A 17113-nucleotide genomic window follows, 5' to 3' on the forward strand; every position below is an offset into this window, starting at 1 on the left:
ACAATCAGCCCCAAATATATTTAAAAAGCGATCAAACATAATTTTTTTACTATGTTCACTGTAAAAAACAAAGTGTTATAAAAGTCATGTTCTAGCAAAGGAAATTGTCGCCTTTTATGCTCATGTGAATCTTGGAGAAGTCGTTCACCGAAGCATCACTGTTCGATGTACCGGTTGCTGCTCACATTGAGAGGTGGCATGAGCCCCCTCTCATATTTCTATCTTACGATTGCATGCAGTGAAAAGTCGCTATTCCTTCACACGTGGACTTCCCACACAGCGTCTCTCGTCAACCGGGTGGTCCGGTGACAGGCGGGCCCTCCTGATCTGGAAAGGGTTAAGCCGACAGGTGTGAGGAAGTCGAGTGAATGCTTTGCAGACGCCGACATTGTCAAAAGACACGCCCTGGAGGGGTCTGATGTAGCGGTTGGGCTAGAGGTTCTGTTACTTCGCAGAATCTTAGCGAAAACACTTTCTGGCGGGCTACCAGCGAGGCGTGGGAATGACTTGTGTACCCAGGCAGTTGTGGCGGGAAAATCCCCGCGCTTTCTGCAAAATAGTAACTGTGATTGGCTTGCTCAGGGCATAGCTCCATCACGTAGCAAAATCAGCGCAGAAATCTCCATTGGTGGAATGGTAGTGCTCCGGCAATAGAGTGGAATTTTCCGCCGGTTTTCGAGTTGCTGATTGGAACGTTTAACCACGGCCACTGTCGTGGGGGCGGGAATGTTGTGTGTTCGGCCTGTATGGGTGCTCTTGGTAGTCGGGTCTCGCCTTTCAGTCGAGGACGTCGAAGCAACCAGCCATCGCCACCGGTACGCCAGATCGCGTTCTGGCAGTTAAGAAGACAGTTTGGTAATGTATGTCCGCAGCACCGACAGATAGGGATTTTCCTAGGTGGTAATCAGAGCTCAGCAGAGCGCGCCTGTTCGTCTTTTTCTAACTTTGTTCTGTCTTGAGTAGCAGCAATTAATGTTGGGTTAGCTGTGTGTCTCTCTTAAGATTTGAGTGGCAAGGAATTGGCTCCACATACCACTTCGTCATAAGCCTCACAATCTAGTTTATTGACAACTCCACCTTCACAGCGTTTGTTTGAGTATCCAATTTGAGCGAATTTGATGTATTATAAATGTTTCATGTGTTTTTGTTTATTATTTTGTGTTTAGTCTTAATAAATCATATTGTTATTTAGGACAGAACTTTCATTCTGTTAATCGGTAGAGCAACCCATCATTTCTCACTACGTTAATGAAACGTTCCTTTATTTAACTTATTTATCAAATTAAATTATTGCAGGTGCCAAACTCTTTTCTACTCCACTTGCAGGGTTGATTACAGTCAGTTCCCGTATATTTTTTAATCCATGTGCAACAGCAAAAGTCGGAGTTAGAATAGGGGGGGCTTAGAGCATCATTTACATATGTAGATTCTAGAATTTAGTGTTAAATACACTGCTTGCCCCGGCAGCTCGCAACATGTAAAATTTTTAGCAGTTAAAAATGTGTATTATTATTATTATTGTGCTGGCTAAATTAAAATGTTAATGAGTGAACTCCAAGTGAAGTAAGTGGCGCCACATTTTTGATGTTTCGTAAGGATAATTGTAACATACCCATGAAGACTCCAGATCACTTTGATCGGATCTTGAACCCAGGTGACAGCACGTGCAGTCACTGGCTTTTAATGCATGATGTCGAAAATGACCTTCGCACCTGCATGAATTACATCAGTGAATTTGAACGATTGACATTTTAAAATAGCGGGCGGGAGAACATTCAAAAAATTAAACTTCGGGCTAGTCACAAATTTAAAAATTAAATGTGGCGGATGGCAGGAAATTTAAAAACTGTAGATGGCGATGAAGGTAAATTTAAAAAAGACAAGATCGCATTTGCTTGCTTCCATTAAAAATGAAACAGCCATTCATAGGGCTAACAGGCTAATTCAGTAAATGAAACCGCAGTGTCCGTCTCATCAAAACTGCTTAAGTTAGGAGGTGCATATGCTACTGCTGACGCCAACAAAAGCGCTTTCGTACATGAGTAGCAAGAAAGAATAGAGCAATAGCAAACGTCGGGCTGTTTTGTCAATGGCTGTTTCCCCTACAAGTGCAGCCAACACTGAAAAACTTGAAGTTCTCACTTTTAGACTATGCATACTCTAGAATTTCTTTCTTGTTGCAACCTTCTCCTAATTGTATGCAATCATATGGATTTGACTTCTCATGGCATGAAATTTTTGATGAAATTACGCCAAACTCAGCTCCAGACAGTCGATGGGATACTCTTGTAACACAGGTGTGATTTAGGGTGGTGAATGAGTATTGTTATAAAAACGATGTGAAATGCACAAAGGCACCACTTTTCAAGACTTGTACGTCCCTAAACATAGTACATATCGTGATTACAATCGCAATGGTATTCTCAGAAAAAAATGCTGTTTCGTGTAGCACGTAAAGTGCCACACAGCGTCAAAGTTGACTCCCTCTCTCTCGCGAAATGAGCGCAACCTTTTCTAGTTCTACTTATCGACTAGCGATCGAGGTGTACTACTCACTAACTCAGCGTCGTATCTGCCGGCAGGCGGCAGGCTTTCCTCGGGCAGGCTCGGATTGCTCGTAAGGGTTAATTGAAGTTTGGGATACTTCGATAAACGTCGTCATAAAAACTGAAACCTATTACGTGTAACATACACGCTACACAAGGAATATTCTTGTGATACCAGATTAGTTGGCTTCGCCAACTCACAGATTTTCACCTTTCAACCTGATCTAGACATTGGCCTATGATACAGATCAGTATTTCCCACAACTAATAAGATTTTATACTCACATCCGTTGGCTCCGCCAATTCACAACCAAACTGTTACCGTCCAGTCTAACGTAGATCTGTGTTTACGCTATAAATCAGTCTGTCATAACAACCTACATTCCCTAAGTAAATGTGTGTGTTTCACTGTTGTAAGTAAATAATACACCTGGGAATAACTTCCATGGTATTAGAGAGAGCTGTAGAGGCTAGAAACAGTGGAGCAAGATAGAGATTGGAGTACATCCAAGAAATAATTGATGACATAGGTTACGCTACACAGAGGTAGAGAATTTGTCACAGGAAAGGAATTCGTGGCGGGCAGATCAAGTCAGATTACTGAGTTCCCGAGGGCTGGTATACACCAAAGCTTTTAAATATTTCCACAGAAAAATATCCGCCGGACTGAAGTCGGGATATCTGCGACGCAGTGGTATTGTTGAGTCACGACCGATGCACTTGGCGCAACGCTGCTTACCAGCTCTTAAGTATCCGGCATGCTAATAAAGTCAAACGACACCACTTTATCACTTCACAGTTTACGCCTCACTCGCGAAGTTACGAAATAAACGTAACGTTAACAGTGTTCTAACTCTGGAATAAGACGTATCGGGGAAGCCACTGGTTTCTGTATGGTCAGTACCGGCCGCTGTGGCCGAGCGGTTCTAGGCGCTTCAGTCCGGAACCGCGCTGCTGCTACGGCCGCAGGTTCGAATTCTGCCTCGGGTATGGATGTGTGTGATGTCCTTAGGTTAGTTAGGTTTAAGTACACTACTGGCCATTAAAATTTCTACACCACGAACATGATGTGATACAGACGCGAAATTTAACCGACAGGAAGAAGATGCTGTGATATGCAAATGATTAGCTTTTCGGAGCATTCACACAAGGTTCGCGTCGGTGTCGACACCTACAACTTGCTGACATGGGGAAAGTTTCCAACCGATTTCCCATACACAAACAGCAGTTGACAGTCGTTGCCTGGTGAAATGTTGTTGTGATGCCTCGTGTAAGGAGAAGAAATGTGTACCATCACGTTTGCGACTTTGATAAAGGTCGGATTGTAGCCTATCGCGATTGCGGTTTATCGTATTGCGACATTTCGGCTCGCATTGCTCGAGATCCAGTGACTGTTAGCAGAATATGGAATCGGTGGGTTCAGGAGGGTAATACGGAACGCCATGCTGGATCCCAACGGCCTCGCATCGCTAGCAGTCGAGATATCAGGCATCTTATCCGCATGGCTGTAACGGATCGTGCAGCCACGTCTCCATCCCTGAGTCAACAGATGGGGACGTTTGCAAGACAACAACCATCTGCACGAACAGTTCGACGATGTTTGCAGCAGCATGGTCTATCAGCTCGGAGACCGTGGCTGCGGTTACCTTTGACGCAGCATCACAGACAGGAGCGCCTACGATGGTGTACTCAACGACGAATCTGGGTGCACGAATGGCAAAACGTCATTTTTTCGGATGAATGCAGGTTCTGTTTACAGCATCATGATGGTCGCATCCGTGTTTGGCGACATCGCGGTGAACGCACATTGGAAGCGTGTATTCGTCATCGCCATACTGGCGTACAACCCGGCGTGATGGTATGGGGTGCCAGTGGTTACACGTCTCGGTCACCTCTTGTTCGCAATGACGGCACCTTGAACAGTGGACGTTACATTTGAGATGTGTTACGACCCGTGGCTCTACCCTTCATTCGATCCCTGCGAAACCCTACATTTCAGCAGGATAATGCACGACCGCATGTTGCAGGTCCTATACGGGCCTTTCTGGATACAGAAAATGTTCGACTGCTGCCCTGGCCAGCACATTCTCCAGATCTCTCACCAACTGAAAACGCCTGGTCAATGGTGGCCGAGCAACTGGCTCGTCACAATACGCCAGTCACTACTCTTGATGAACTGTGGTATCGTGTTGAAGCTGCATGGGCAGCTGTACCTGTACACGCCATCCAGGCTCTGTTTGACTAAATGACCAGGCGTATCAAGGCCGTTATTACGGCCAGAGGTGGTTGTTTTGCGTACTGATTTCTCAGGATCTATGCACCCAAATTGCGTGGAAATTTAATCCCATGTCATTTCTAGGATAATATATTTGTCCAATGAATAACCGTTTATCATCTGCATTTCTTCTTGTTGTAGCAATTTTAATTGCCAGTAGGGTAAGTTCTAGGGGACTGATGACCTCAGATGTTAAGTCCCATAGTGCTCAGAGCCATTTCAATCATTTGAGCCATTCGTATGGTCAGTATACAGGGATGTGACGGAAACGATCATCTGAAGCAAAAAAAACTTCACATGGACATAATCCCTATTCCGAATAATTTCGAAGACACAACAGATTTAATGTACATTTGTATTTTGGCTACTGGCGCACACGTGTCTCTTGCTCACCCACGCAACCTCATTGACGTTTTATTCTCGCGTAGCCTACGTAGGTGTTTTCAGCGTCTTTCAAATCAAATGGCTCTGAGCACTATGGGACTTAACATCTGAGGTCATCAGTCCCTTAGACCTTAGAACTACTTAAACCTAAGTAACCTAAGGACATCACACACATCCATGCCCGAGGGAGCATTCGAATTTGCGACCGTAACGGTGGCGCGGTTCCAGACTGAAGCGCCTAGAACCGCTCGGCCACACCGGCCGGCTTCAGCGTCTTTGCTCGGGTTGTCTTTCTGCCAATGAACTAGCCTGTTGAATGAGGAGTTGTCCACGGTGTGTTGTGAGTGAAGAAGTGCGAGTGTTTGTACACTCGCTGGCTGAAACGGCACACATTTACACTAATGTAGAATTTGTGGATATGGCGAACGTTTAATGCTTCTGCGCTGATAATGTTCCTACAGCTGTCGAAGAATACCGCCGGCGCTTTGCGACACGGCGGATTACTGATCGTAGAGCGTGTAACAGAGTGTTCAGCACACTGCCTGAAACGGGTATCCTGCCAAGTTCTTATTTTTCCTCTGAACGTGTAGTTCACAATGTGTGCAGCAACAACAACACAGTGTTGAAATGGTACGGCGTAATGACGTGTACGATAATGCTTAGAGCTAATTTCGTTAAGAATATGTTTTTTTTTCAAATGGTTCAAATGGCTCCGAGCACTATAGGACTTAACATCTGAGGTCATCAGGCCTCTAGAACTTAGAACTACTTAAATCTGACTAACCTAAGGACATCACACAGATCCATGCCCGAGGCAGGATACGAACCTGCGACCGTAGCAGTCGTGCGGTTCCAGACTGAAGCGCCTAGAAGCGCTTGTTCACAGTGGCCAGCACTGTATACTCGTCAACCATCCTCTATATTGGTATGATGAATGGCATCTGGCTCTACATGTAGACAAATGTAAGTTAACGCGGATGAGTAGGAATAACAAACCCATAATTTTCGAATACAGCATTAGTAGTGTCCTGCTTGACGTCGTTTAAATATCTAGATGTAACGTTGCGAAGCGATATTAAATAGAACGAGCATGTAAGTATTACGTTAGGGAAGGCGAATGGTCGACTTTGGCTTTTTGGGAGAATTTTGGGAAAGAGTGGTTCGTTGTAAAGGAGACCGCATATAGGTCGCTAGTGCGACCTGTTCATGAGTAATATTCGAATGTTTCGGATCCGTACTAGATCGGATTAAAGGAAGACGTCGAAGCAGTTCCGAGCTGGGCTCCTAGATTTGTTACCTTTAGTTTCAAACAAGCGGGGAGCGGGGGACACCTGGCGTTCTTTCCGAGGAACACCGTTGACAATGCTTAGAGATGCAGCATTTGAAGCTGACTTCACAACGATCCTACTACCGCCAATACACATTTCGCATCACGACCACGAAGATAAGAGACGAGAAATTAGGGCTACTTTGGAGAGGAAGATTTCCATGAGCAATAAACAGGGCGGGACTGATGTTAATGTTGATCTCCATTCCAATTTTCTGTACAGGTTCCGGAACTCTCGAAACCGAGGTGATGCAAGACTTTTTTTGATGTGTGTATATGAACGACACCTCCTCACATAGTCCACCTACTATCAGCGTACAGAGGGTGGATAGCGATCAAGCACTTTCCTCACCAACGTTGACCACAAAAGTTCCATAGTACTGAGTAAAATATCCGAAGCGTCCTACCATAGGAAAGTGTGAACATGAGCCCTATTGTATTGATACAGAGCATTACCATTGGGGAACAAATATTGTACCGTAGGATGGCTGTAACCAGCCAGAAGGTTCATGGCAGTAACGCGACCTTAAGAGTAATCATGCGACCCATGGAATACCAAGATATGGCTGTCTAAATCATTCCTTCCCCACAACTGCCATTACATGCTTGTCCCACTTCATATCGCTCTGCAGTGTTACGCCCAAATATTTAATCGGCGTGATTGTGTCAAGCGCTACACTACTAATGGAGTATTCGAACATCACAGGATTATTTTTCCTACTCATCTGCATTAATTTACATTTATCTATATTTAGAGTTAGCTGCCATTCTTTCTTCACACCAATTACAAATCCTGTCCAAGTCATCTTGTATCCTCCTACTGTCACTCAAGGACGACACCTTCCCGTACACCACAGCATCATCAGCAAAAAATGCACATTGCTATCCACCCTATCCTAAAGAGCATTTATGTACATAGAAAACAACAGCGGACCTACCACGCTTACCTGGGGCACTCCAGATGATACCCTCACCTCCGATGAACACTCACCATCGAGGACAACGTACTGGGTTCTATTACTTAAGAAGTCTTCGAGCCACTCACATACTTGGGAACCAATCCCATATGTTCGTACCTTAGCTAGGAGTCGGCAGTGTGGCACCGAGTCAAACGCTTTCCGGAAGTCAAGGAATATGGCATCCGTCTGATACCCTTCATCCATATTATGGTTTCGGCACCATTTTTCCTCTGCTACGGGCATTAGCATTACAGGTGAGTGGTTTTCGAGTTGCAGCTCGCCCCACAGTTCGCTGATTACGAAGCTGCCTTCTGGAGTGCGGCGTTCAGTTTTTCAGCTGTCATCCTCTTATTTTTCGTCACAGTCCTCTTCAATGACAATCCGGCACGATCACTCAAGATGCACTTTTGTCCTCACTGTCACTTAGCAGATGATGTTTTTCCAATTTCCCTGTATGCAGTATAAATCTTCAATATGGTGCCTCTTTGGCTACCTCGGTTAGGGAAACGCCCACCGTACGAGGACCAACAATTTGCCCTCGTTCGCCTTCACGAACTCCGACATAATGCACTCACAACCACACACTCCACGGCGGACTGATGACATCGCACAGGTGCCCTTCGTGGTCAAATAAAACAGCGCAACCTGCTGGCTGGGCCAGCATCTGCATTTATGTTCAAGCATGCGTTTTACTCGGTATTTCCATTTCATAGTCCAACTCTTCCAATTCGACATATGTTGCATTATGCCTTGCTGAAATTCTGTTTTAATGGCCAGCGGCGTAACTTCATAGTATCGTGTTGTGTACACAGTTCCGCGTAGTCAGCGCGTACACAACTTTGCCACTAGAGCGCGCCCCGCTAAGCACAACAGCGCAGGCGCAGCACTCGTCCGTCTCCGCACTACGAGATGGCGCTGCCATAGAGACGGACCAAATTCTGCTTCCGCCGATCCGCGTATTAATATGTAACGCAGCCAATGAGACTGCTGCTAACGTAGAACCTTTTCTCCTCGCAGATCACGCTCGCACAGCGATACATGAATGCGTGAAGTGTACAGACCTCTGATTAGTCAGTCTGCATTAGACTGTACCAGTCTGTACGAGTTCGACATTTGTCTGTACCAGTCTATAGTCAAGTTTCAGTCTGCGCCTAATAAGATTACCATATTCCTACACATAGCCGTGAAGATAAATGTATAGACACTTTTGTCAAGTATCAGAGATATTTGTGAGAATAAGATTAACGTACCAATACCAAAGGAACTTCAGATTGTCAATTGTAAATAGCATCCAGAACCAAGTTAAGTAATTTTTATGCTTGTTATTATTTTAATAAATGTGTGTGAAAATTAATCAAGTTCTGTTTAAAGTAGGGTACCATCAATCTGCTACTCTAAGCGTGCAAGTGGCATTTCTATCGTCTGACCTAACGGCAGAAGATAAACACGGCACGATAAGACCACGAGACATATTGCTGACACTCGCCTACTTCGTTAGAGCGACAAGTCAAATAATCTGATAATGTGTGTACTGAAGGTCTTACCGTATGCACACCACATATCGCTAGGAGTTTCTTCTAGTTAGTGCATCTACTGATCAGTGTTTATCACGTAAAACGTCACATGACAAGCTGTATACAAATCGGTAGTCGGTCATAACAGATCGATTTGACAGGGTACATCCATCTTAATCCACCACCTGTCTAAAACACGATCCCCCTACCACGCTCGAAATCCGTGTAGAGCTTGTTTTGGGGCTACAGACACTCAAAAAATTATGAAACGCACGAACGTTGAGAGTTAGCTGTGCTGTGGCATTCGTCGGTCACAGGAGCGCACCGTAAATTGCCGGATTTATTAGTCGTTCCAAGCTCGCGTTTTGTGGTGACGCACGAGCTTATCTGGCATCGATTTTTGCGCGGCGAGAGAAGTCGGCCTGTGGAAGCCGACCACGCACCGCAGTCGCACGGCCGGGGCGCACGCGAAGTCGCGTGGCGTGTAGCGGCGCGGCCGTGCAGGCGCTGCCTTCTGTCAGTGGGCTAGGAAGGCTGCGCCTAGGACTGGCTGCCCGCGAGACCAGTCAACTGGCGACCAGCTCCGAGCTCCCGGATAGTGAGCTCGCTACGGTTATCTCAGCTGCTACTGTCTCAGGTGACGATCGGGTCAACTGAACGTACCGATACTGGAAGTCGACTATGACATCCGTGATATATGAAGTTGCGGCGTGTGACTTTATAAGTCCTCGAACAGAAAGAGTAAAGAACACTGACAATATCTGTTTTGTATATCTACATCTACTTACACGGTGTAAACGTGACTACAGATATTCGGACTTAGGTTATGACGTGTTCGATATGCCTGCCATCATTGGCGATGATATGGCGCAGACGAATAGCGAAATTCTGCATGACCCTGAAAGGTGGCTTTCATTTGTGACATTCATTTCGCAGATTATTCTGCATATTTGGAGTAAATAAACCCATATAATGGTTAATTAGTCTTATTAGGTGGATTAGAAAGAGAGATACGTGATGATTAGAGACATGTCTGAAATAATACGGGCTTTGGTAATGATAATATTTAGTTGCATGCTGTAAGTGTAAGCAAAGTGGATTTGCCAGTGGAGGCGGGGAGGCGAAGGCCGGTGAGCGCCGGAGGAACATTGGGCAGGGGCCGGGGGTCCCAGGGGATGCGGCCAGTGACCGGCAAGCATCAAAAGAACACCGCCGAGTGCCAGGTGAGAGAGAGAGGGGAAATGTCGAGCAGACAGAGAGCGTCCAACGTACTCGCTGGCGCCGCCCGGTCGCGCGCTGTTTTAGCGGCAAATCGGCTGAGCTCTGATTGGGCAGTTCATAAGAAAGTGCGGGAAACGCTGAGGGTCAAAAATGGCTCTGAGCACTATGGGACTCAACTGCTGTGGTCATAAGTCCCCTAGAACTTAGAACTACTTAAACCTAACTAACCTAAGGACAGCACACAACACCCAGCCATCACGAGGCAGAGAAAATTCCTGACCCCGCCGGGAATCGAACCCGGGAACCCGGGCGTGGGAAGCGAGAACGCTACCGCACGACCACGAGATGCGGGCGCTGAGGGTCAACGCCCGCTGTTTGAACAGAGAAATTTTTCGATAGGTGGAGAAATTGTATCACTCCGCGAGGGAGATGTGGGAGGCCTTTGCAGCGTCGGGATTGGCTGATTAGAGTTTGGCGGCAAGATTGTCGCAAGAGCATCGTGGAGAGAGAGGCATGGGGAGAGCGTCTTGTGCCGTGAAAGCGGACAGTCGCAAAGTTCGGTAGCTCTGAGATAGGGACTTAGATTCTGAATACTGTGCTGTGTATGATCTATAGTCTGCAGCTACAGTAGGACATCAGCGTCCACGATAGGCATTGCATTGACTACTAGTATAATTGGAGCTGATTCCGCCTTATAGGCTGGCAGTCATCATTGAACGTAGTCAACCAGTGCACAGAGCTATCATACTGGTATTGCACGTTAGTACAAGACACACTGGGCTACACCTTAAAGGTTGTTGAGCCAGTCTTGAAAGCGTTTTATGCCATTTAGAGGAAATATAGAGCTTGTGGTATTAGCAGATTCTGAGTAGTTTATTCTGCTCAAGATATTTCAGAGAGTATCGACGGAGCCAGAACGCTGGTAGACGGTATTGTAAAACTTGCAGCAGCCTCGGTAAAGTTCAGAAATAGTTGTTGGATCGTGTTCTTGCCATCCACTGAGCTTCTGTGCAGTTTTGCTTACGATTCGTTATTGGTTATTTGTATTTTGCATGTTGTTTGGTTTGTTTCTTGGTGGTGGTGTCCGAAGTGCGTATTACTTCAGACACAAAAGAAATTATAGGAACGCAGTAAGATCACACTTACCATTTGCTTATCCAGGGGCATAATTAAATCTAACTTCGCATCAACTTAACATTGAGATTATACGAACGCAGTCAGATCGCATTTACCATTTGCTCGTCCAGGGGCATAATTAAATCTAACTTCGCATCAACTTAACATTAAGAGCTGAGAGCCAATCTTACCAGTGTAGTACATCTAAGAACAGTGTACAATTTGTTTAATTTGTTTTCATTCATGATTTGTTCAATATGATCTAATTTCTATCGTGAGATAACTTATAATAAATACAAGTTATTTACAATATCGCTTTTGATTCAGTAATCAGTGGTAGGTAGCCGTCACTGTCACATGAATACATTTTATTCATGTTTAATATCGGCCACTACCCCAATATGTGAATTCGTCTTACAACCCGCTGCAGTGCTGGAACATCGATGCTGTCAAGGACCTCCTGAACGGCTGTTTTCAGCACAGCAATGCTTTTGGGAGTATTCCTGTACACCTTGTCTTTAAAATAACCCGACAAAAAGGAGTGGGATGTTTTCAGATCCGGAGAAAATGGCGGTAAATCGAGGCCCCAGCCAGTGGCCTCTGAGTACTCCAGAGCTAGAATGCGGTCCCCAGAGTGCTCCTCCAGGCTATCAAATACTCTCCATTGTCGATGAGGTCGAGTTCCGTCTTGCATGAGCCACACCTTATCAAAATCACGGTCACTTTGGATAATGGGGATGCAATCATCTTCAAAAACCTTCAAGTACCGGTCGGTAGTCACCGTGCAATCAAGGAATATTGCCCCGATTATTTGGTGACTGGAAGTTGCACGCTAGTCACCCGTCGAGGCTGAAGAGACGTCTCGATCGCGAAATGCAGATACTCAGTCCCCCAAATGCGCCAGTTTTGCTTATTGACGAACCCATCCAAATGAAAGTGGGCTTCATCGCTAAACCAAACCATACCTATCATTCCCTGCGGCCAACCGTGTAGTCCAGAAGTTACGATGATTTTATTTCATACAGTTCAATAATTGTCAGCCTGTATACACTCCGAGACCCACCGTACTGTGTCCTGGCAGAGGACACGCTGCACCACTTACTCGTTTCCTTTCCTCCTTCACTTGCATATAGTGCGAGGGGAAAACAACTGTCTGTGTGGCTACTTTGGAAGGTGCTTGATTGCTATCTACCCTCTGTACGCCTATAGCAGGTGGACTATGTGAGGAGGATGTCGTTCATATATCAAAAAAAGTTTTGCATCACCTCGGTTCCGAGAGTTCCGGAACGTGTACAGAAAATTGGAATAGAGATCAACATGAACATCATTCCCTCCCTTTTTATTGCTAATGAAAAACATTGCATGTTGTACCACCATACAACGAGACCTTCAGAGGTAGTGGTCCTGACAGCTGTACACACCTATACATCTAACACCCAGTAGCACGTCCTCTTGCATTGACGCATCCCTGTATTCGTCGTGGCATACTATCCACAAGTTGGTCCAGATTGTCCCACTCCTCAACGGCAATTCGGCGTAGATCCCTCAGAGTGAGTGGTTGATGGGTCACTTCGTCCAAAAACAGCCCTTTTCAGTACATCCCAGGCGTGTTCGCTGGCCGGGGTGGCCGTGCGGTTCTAGGCGCTACAGTCTGGAACCGAGCGACCGCTACGGTTGCAGGTTCGAATCCTGCCTCGGGCATGGATGTGTGTGATGTCCTTAGGTTCGTTAGGTTTAATTAGTTCTAAGTTCTAGATGACTGATGACCTCAGAAGTTAAGTCGCATAGTGCTCAGAGCCATTTGAACCAGCCAGGCGTGTTCGATAGGGTTCATGTCTGGAGAACATGCTGGCCACTCTAGACGAGCGATGTCGTTATCCTGAAGAGAGTCATTAACAAGATGTGCACGATGGGGGCGCGAATTGTCGTCCATGAAGACGAATATCTCACCAATGCGCTGCCGATATGGTTGCACTGTCGGTCGGAGGATGGCATTCACTTATCGTACAGCCGTTACGGCGCCTTCCATGACTACCAGCGGCATACGTCGGCCCCACATAATGCCACACCAAAACAGCAGGGAACCTACCCCATTGCTGCACTCGCTGGACAATTCGTCTAAGGCGTTCAGCCACACCTGGTTGCCTCCTAACACGTCTGCGACGATTGTCTGGTTGAAGGCATATGCGACATTCATCGGTGAAGAGAAAGTGATGCCAATCCTGAGCGGTCCATTCGGCATTTTGTTGGGCCCATCTGTGCCGCGCTGTGTTGTGTCGTGGTTGCAAACATGGACCTCGCCATGGATGTCGGGAGTGAAGTTGCGCATTATGCAATCTACTGCACACAGTTTGAGTCGTAACACGACGTCCTGTGGCTGCACAAAAAGCATTACTGAACATGGTGGCGTTGCTGGCAGGGTTCCTCCGAGCCATAATCCGTAGGTAGCGGTCTTCCACTGCAGTAGTAGCCCTTGGGCGGCCTGAGCGATGCATGTCATCGACAGTTCCTGTCTCTCTGTATCTCTTCCATGTCCGAACAACATCGCTTTGGTTCACTCCGAGACGCCTGGACACTTCCCTTGTTGAGAGCACTTCCTGGCACAAAGTAACAATGCGGACGCGATCGAACCGCGATATTGACCGTCTAGGCATAATTGAACTACAGACAATACGAGCTGTGTACCTTCTTCCTTGTGGAATGATTGCAACTGATCAGCTGCCGGACCCCCTCCGTCTAATAGGCGCTGCTCATTCATGGTTGTTTACATCTTTGGGCAGTTTTAGTCACATCTCTGAATAGTCAAAAGGACTGTCTCTGTGATACAATATCCACTTTCAACGTCTATCTTCATGAGTTCTGGGAACCTGAATGATGTAAAACTTTTTTTGATGTGTTTATTTTATTTGTGCAAGATGTTTGAAAAGTTATTGTACCTTCCTTGAGATTAAAGTGCACGCTTAAACGTGTGATATTTGCTGTCGGGACTGTCTGAGGTCGCCCACTTCTTTTGCGTATGCCAAATTCACTTTCCACACATACCCTGCAGATATTTTTGCTTAGAGACCAAAGGCTTGGCCAGATAAAAAAATGTGAAATATACATTAATAAATTATTTAATTACTCATCTGATAACGCGGATATTGATCTGCATGAATAACTAAAGACATGTAAGTATTGATGAAAGTGGCATGATAAACACGGGAGATTTTCTGTCCCTCGTTGATACAGGTAATCACCTCCTATCATTTGTACCACACAGCATATTGTAACAAAGAGTGCTTTTAAGTTGATGGGGGAAGAAGTGATTCGGATTAATTTTATTTTAATTTAATTTAACTGCAACAGTTTTGTTACTGTAAGAAAGACGAAACTTGACATGCTACAAGTTTACTTTCCCTCACTTAATTATTCAATACACAAGAAATATTTATCATAAAAGTGATCTCTTATGGCGAATTTAAACACTCGAACTAGATTTTTTTAATTCACAAAGGAATTGAAGACGTTGGCTGCGAGTGGGCATTAATTGAAAGCAATGGGGAATGTGAAAATTTGTATCAGACTGGAATTCGAACCCAAGTCTCCTGCTTGCTAGGCAGATACTCTGCCCACTGAGCCATCTAAACACAATGGTAATTGCAACTGCGCGGACTACCCGAGCATGCTTTCCGCCAAACCCACATTCTCATCTTATCCACACAACACTAATGCAGTGCCACTTGCCCATTATCCTCATTACTCACGGCATTTGGACGATTCCCGTAAGAGTTCAAGCCTGGTGAGCATTAGCACTGAAGAGATCAAAAAAATGGCTCTGAGCACTATGGGACTCAACTGCTGAGGTCATCAGTCCCCTAGAACTTAGAACTACTTAAACCTAACTAACCTAAGGACACCACAAACATCCATGCCCGAGGCAGGATTCGAACCTGCGACGGTAGCGGTCTTGCGGTTCCAGACTGCAGCGCCTTTAACCGCACGGCCACTTCGGCCGGCGAAGAGATCACTGACTGTCTCGCCTTGACATACAAAATCGATGTTTTATTGTTTTAACAGATAATTGCTAAGATTTTGTTTCTGCAATACATAAATGGAAGGTTCAAGTTCTTTTTTTTTTTTTTTTGTTTTTACCGATTTATCCATAATTTCTTCTCTGTCCTCGGTATCCAGATTAAGTTTGCACATGAAGCATGGTTGAGTACAAACGGTATCAGATCCCGCCATCAGCTTTTGTGTCCCAGCATCCGGTGCATGGTAAAATTCAGTAACTTAGAGGGAGTCTACTGCTATATGTTTGAGAAAACGAATGTTTCCTTGTTTTTGAACCCAGGCACAATTAATATATAACCGTGGCCTGATCAGATGTGTCCCGATTTCAGTTGGTAAGAGCTCATGGTAGCGTACGAATGCCGTGAAAACCCGAGGAGGTGTTGGGTTCAAGTTGTCAACAAGGCACGTTGAAAACTGATTACGGCTCCACAATGGTGTGGGCTTTGTTTGCATGGTACAGTAACTAGAAAGGGCTACGTTCTGCTACTTGGAGAATATTTACAGCCATTCATGGACTTCATGTTCCCAAACAACGATGGATTTTTCATGGACGCTAATGTGCCACGTCACCGGATTTCAACTGTTCGCGATTGGTTTGAAGAACATTCTGGACAGTTTGGCGAATGATTTGGCCTTCCAGATCGCCCGAAATGAACCCCATTGAATATTTATGAGACATTATCGACAGGTCAGTCAGTGCACCAACTTTTGCACCGGAAACACTTTCGCACTTATGGACGGCTATAGAGGCAGTTTAGCTGTTAGGGACTTCCACTTCCAGTTGCAGCACCGGAGAAGGAGGTCTGACTCGATATTACGAGGAAGCCCATGACTTTTGTCACCTCAGTGTATTATAACTTACGCAACTGTCCAAAACTTAACATGTCGCCTACCAAAAGCTACAATTTGCGGCTTGAAAAAGAGAATGGCTAGGGCTTACGAGAGACTTCCAAACCTTACCTGTCCAGCTGCCAGAGAACGAATGCCCCAAGCGCCTCTTCCTGTACTAACGTGCGGAGCAGGAGTTAGGTCGGGAGGGGGGAGGGGGGGGGGGGAGGGGGGGGGAGGGGGGGGGAAGGTACCAACTGCCCTCCACAGTGCGTGAAGAAGTGATGATTCGGCCATGCCATCAGGTTACCCTCTTTGGTCCCAGCAATTCCTACCCAGAAGTTTAGTTGGCAATACTACACTATGTGATCAAAAGTATTCGGACACATGGCTAAAAATGACTTACAAGTTGGTGGCGCCCTCCACCGCTAATTCTGGAATTCAGTATGGTGTTGCCCCACCCTTAGCCTCGAAGAGAGCTTCCACTCTCGCAGGCATACATTCAGCCAGGTGCTGGAAGGTTTCTTAGGGAATGGCAGCCCATTCTTCACGGAGTGCTGAGCTGAGGAGAAGAATCGGTGTCGCTCGGAGAGGCATGACACGAAGTCGATGTTCCAAAAGACCCCAAAGATGTTCTATAGGATTCAGTTCAGGACTCTGTGCAGGCCAGCCCATTACAGGTATGTTATCGTCGTATTATCACTCAGCCACAGTCCGTGCATTATGAACAAGCGCTCGTTCGTGTTGAAAGATGCAACCGCCATCCCCGAATCGGTCTTCAACAGTGGGAAGCAAGAAGGTGCTTAAAGCATCAATGTAGGCCTGTTCTGTGATAGTGCCACGCAAAACAAGAAGGGGTGGGAGCCCCCTCCATGAAAAACACCACGCCA

At 45.9% G+C, this 17113-nt stretch overlaps 1 non-coding gene across 1 annotated transcript; it reads right to left on the reverse strand.

Moving 5' to 3' along the window:
* Positions 1-14898: 14898 nt before the first annotated feature.
* On the reverse strand, positions 14899-14971 carry Trnaa-agc (transfer RNA alanine (anticodon AGC)). Its single transcript has one exon. It is a non-coding gene; the product is annotated as a tRNA-Ala (tRNA).
* Positions 14972-17113: the final 2142 nt, after the last annotated feature.

This window comes from Schistocerca serialis, chromosome 5 (genome assembly GCF_023864345.2).
Source record: "Schistocerca serialis cubense isolate TAMUIC-IGC-003099 chromosome 5, iqSchSeri2.2, whole genome shotgun sequence".
Lineage (NCBI taxonomy): Eukaryota > Metazoa > Arthropoda > Insecta > Orthoptera > Acrididae > Schistocerca > Schistocerca serialis.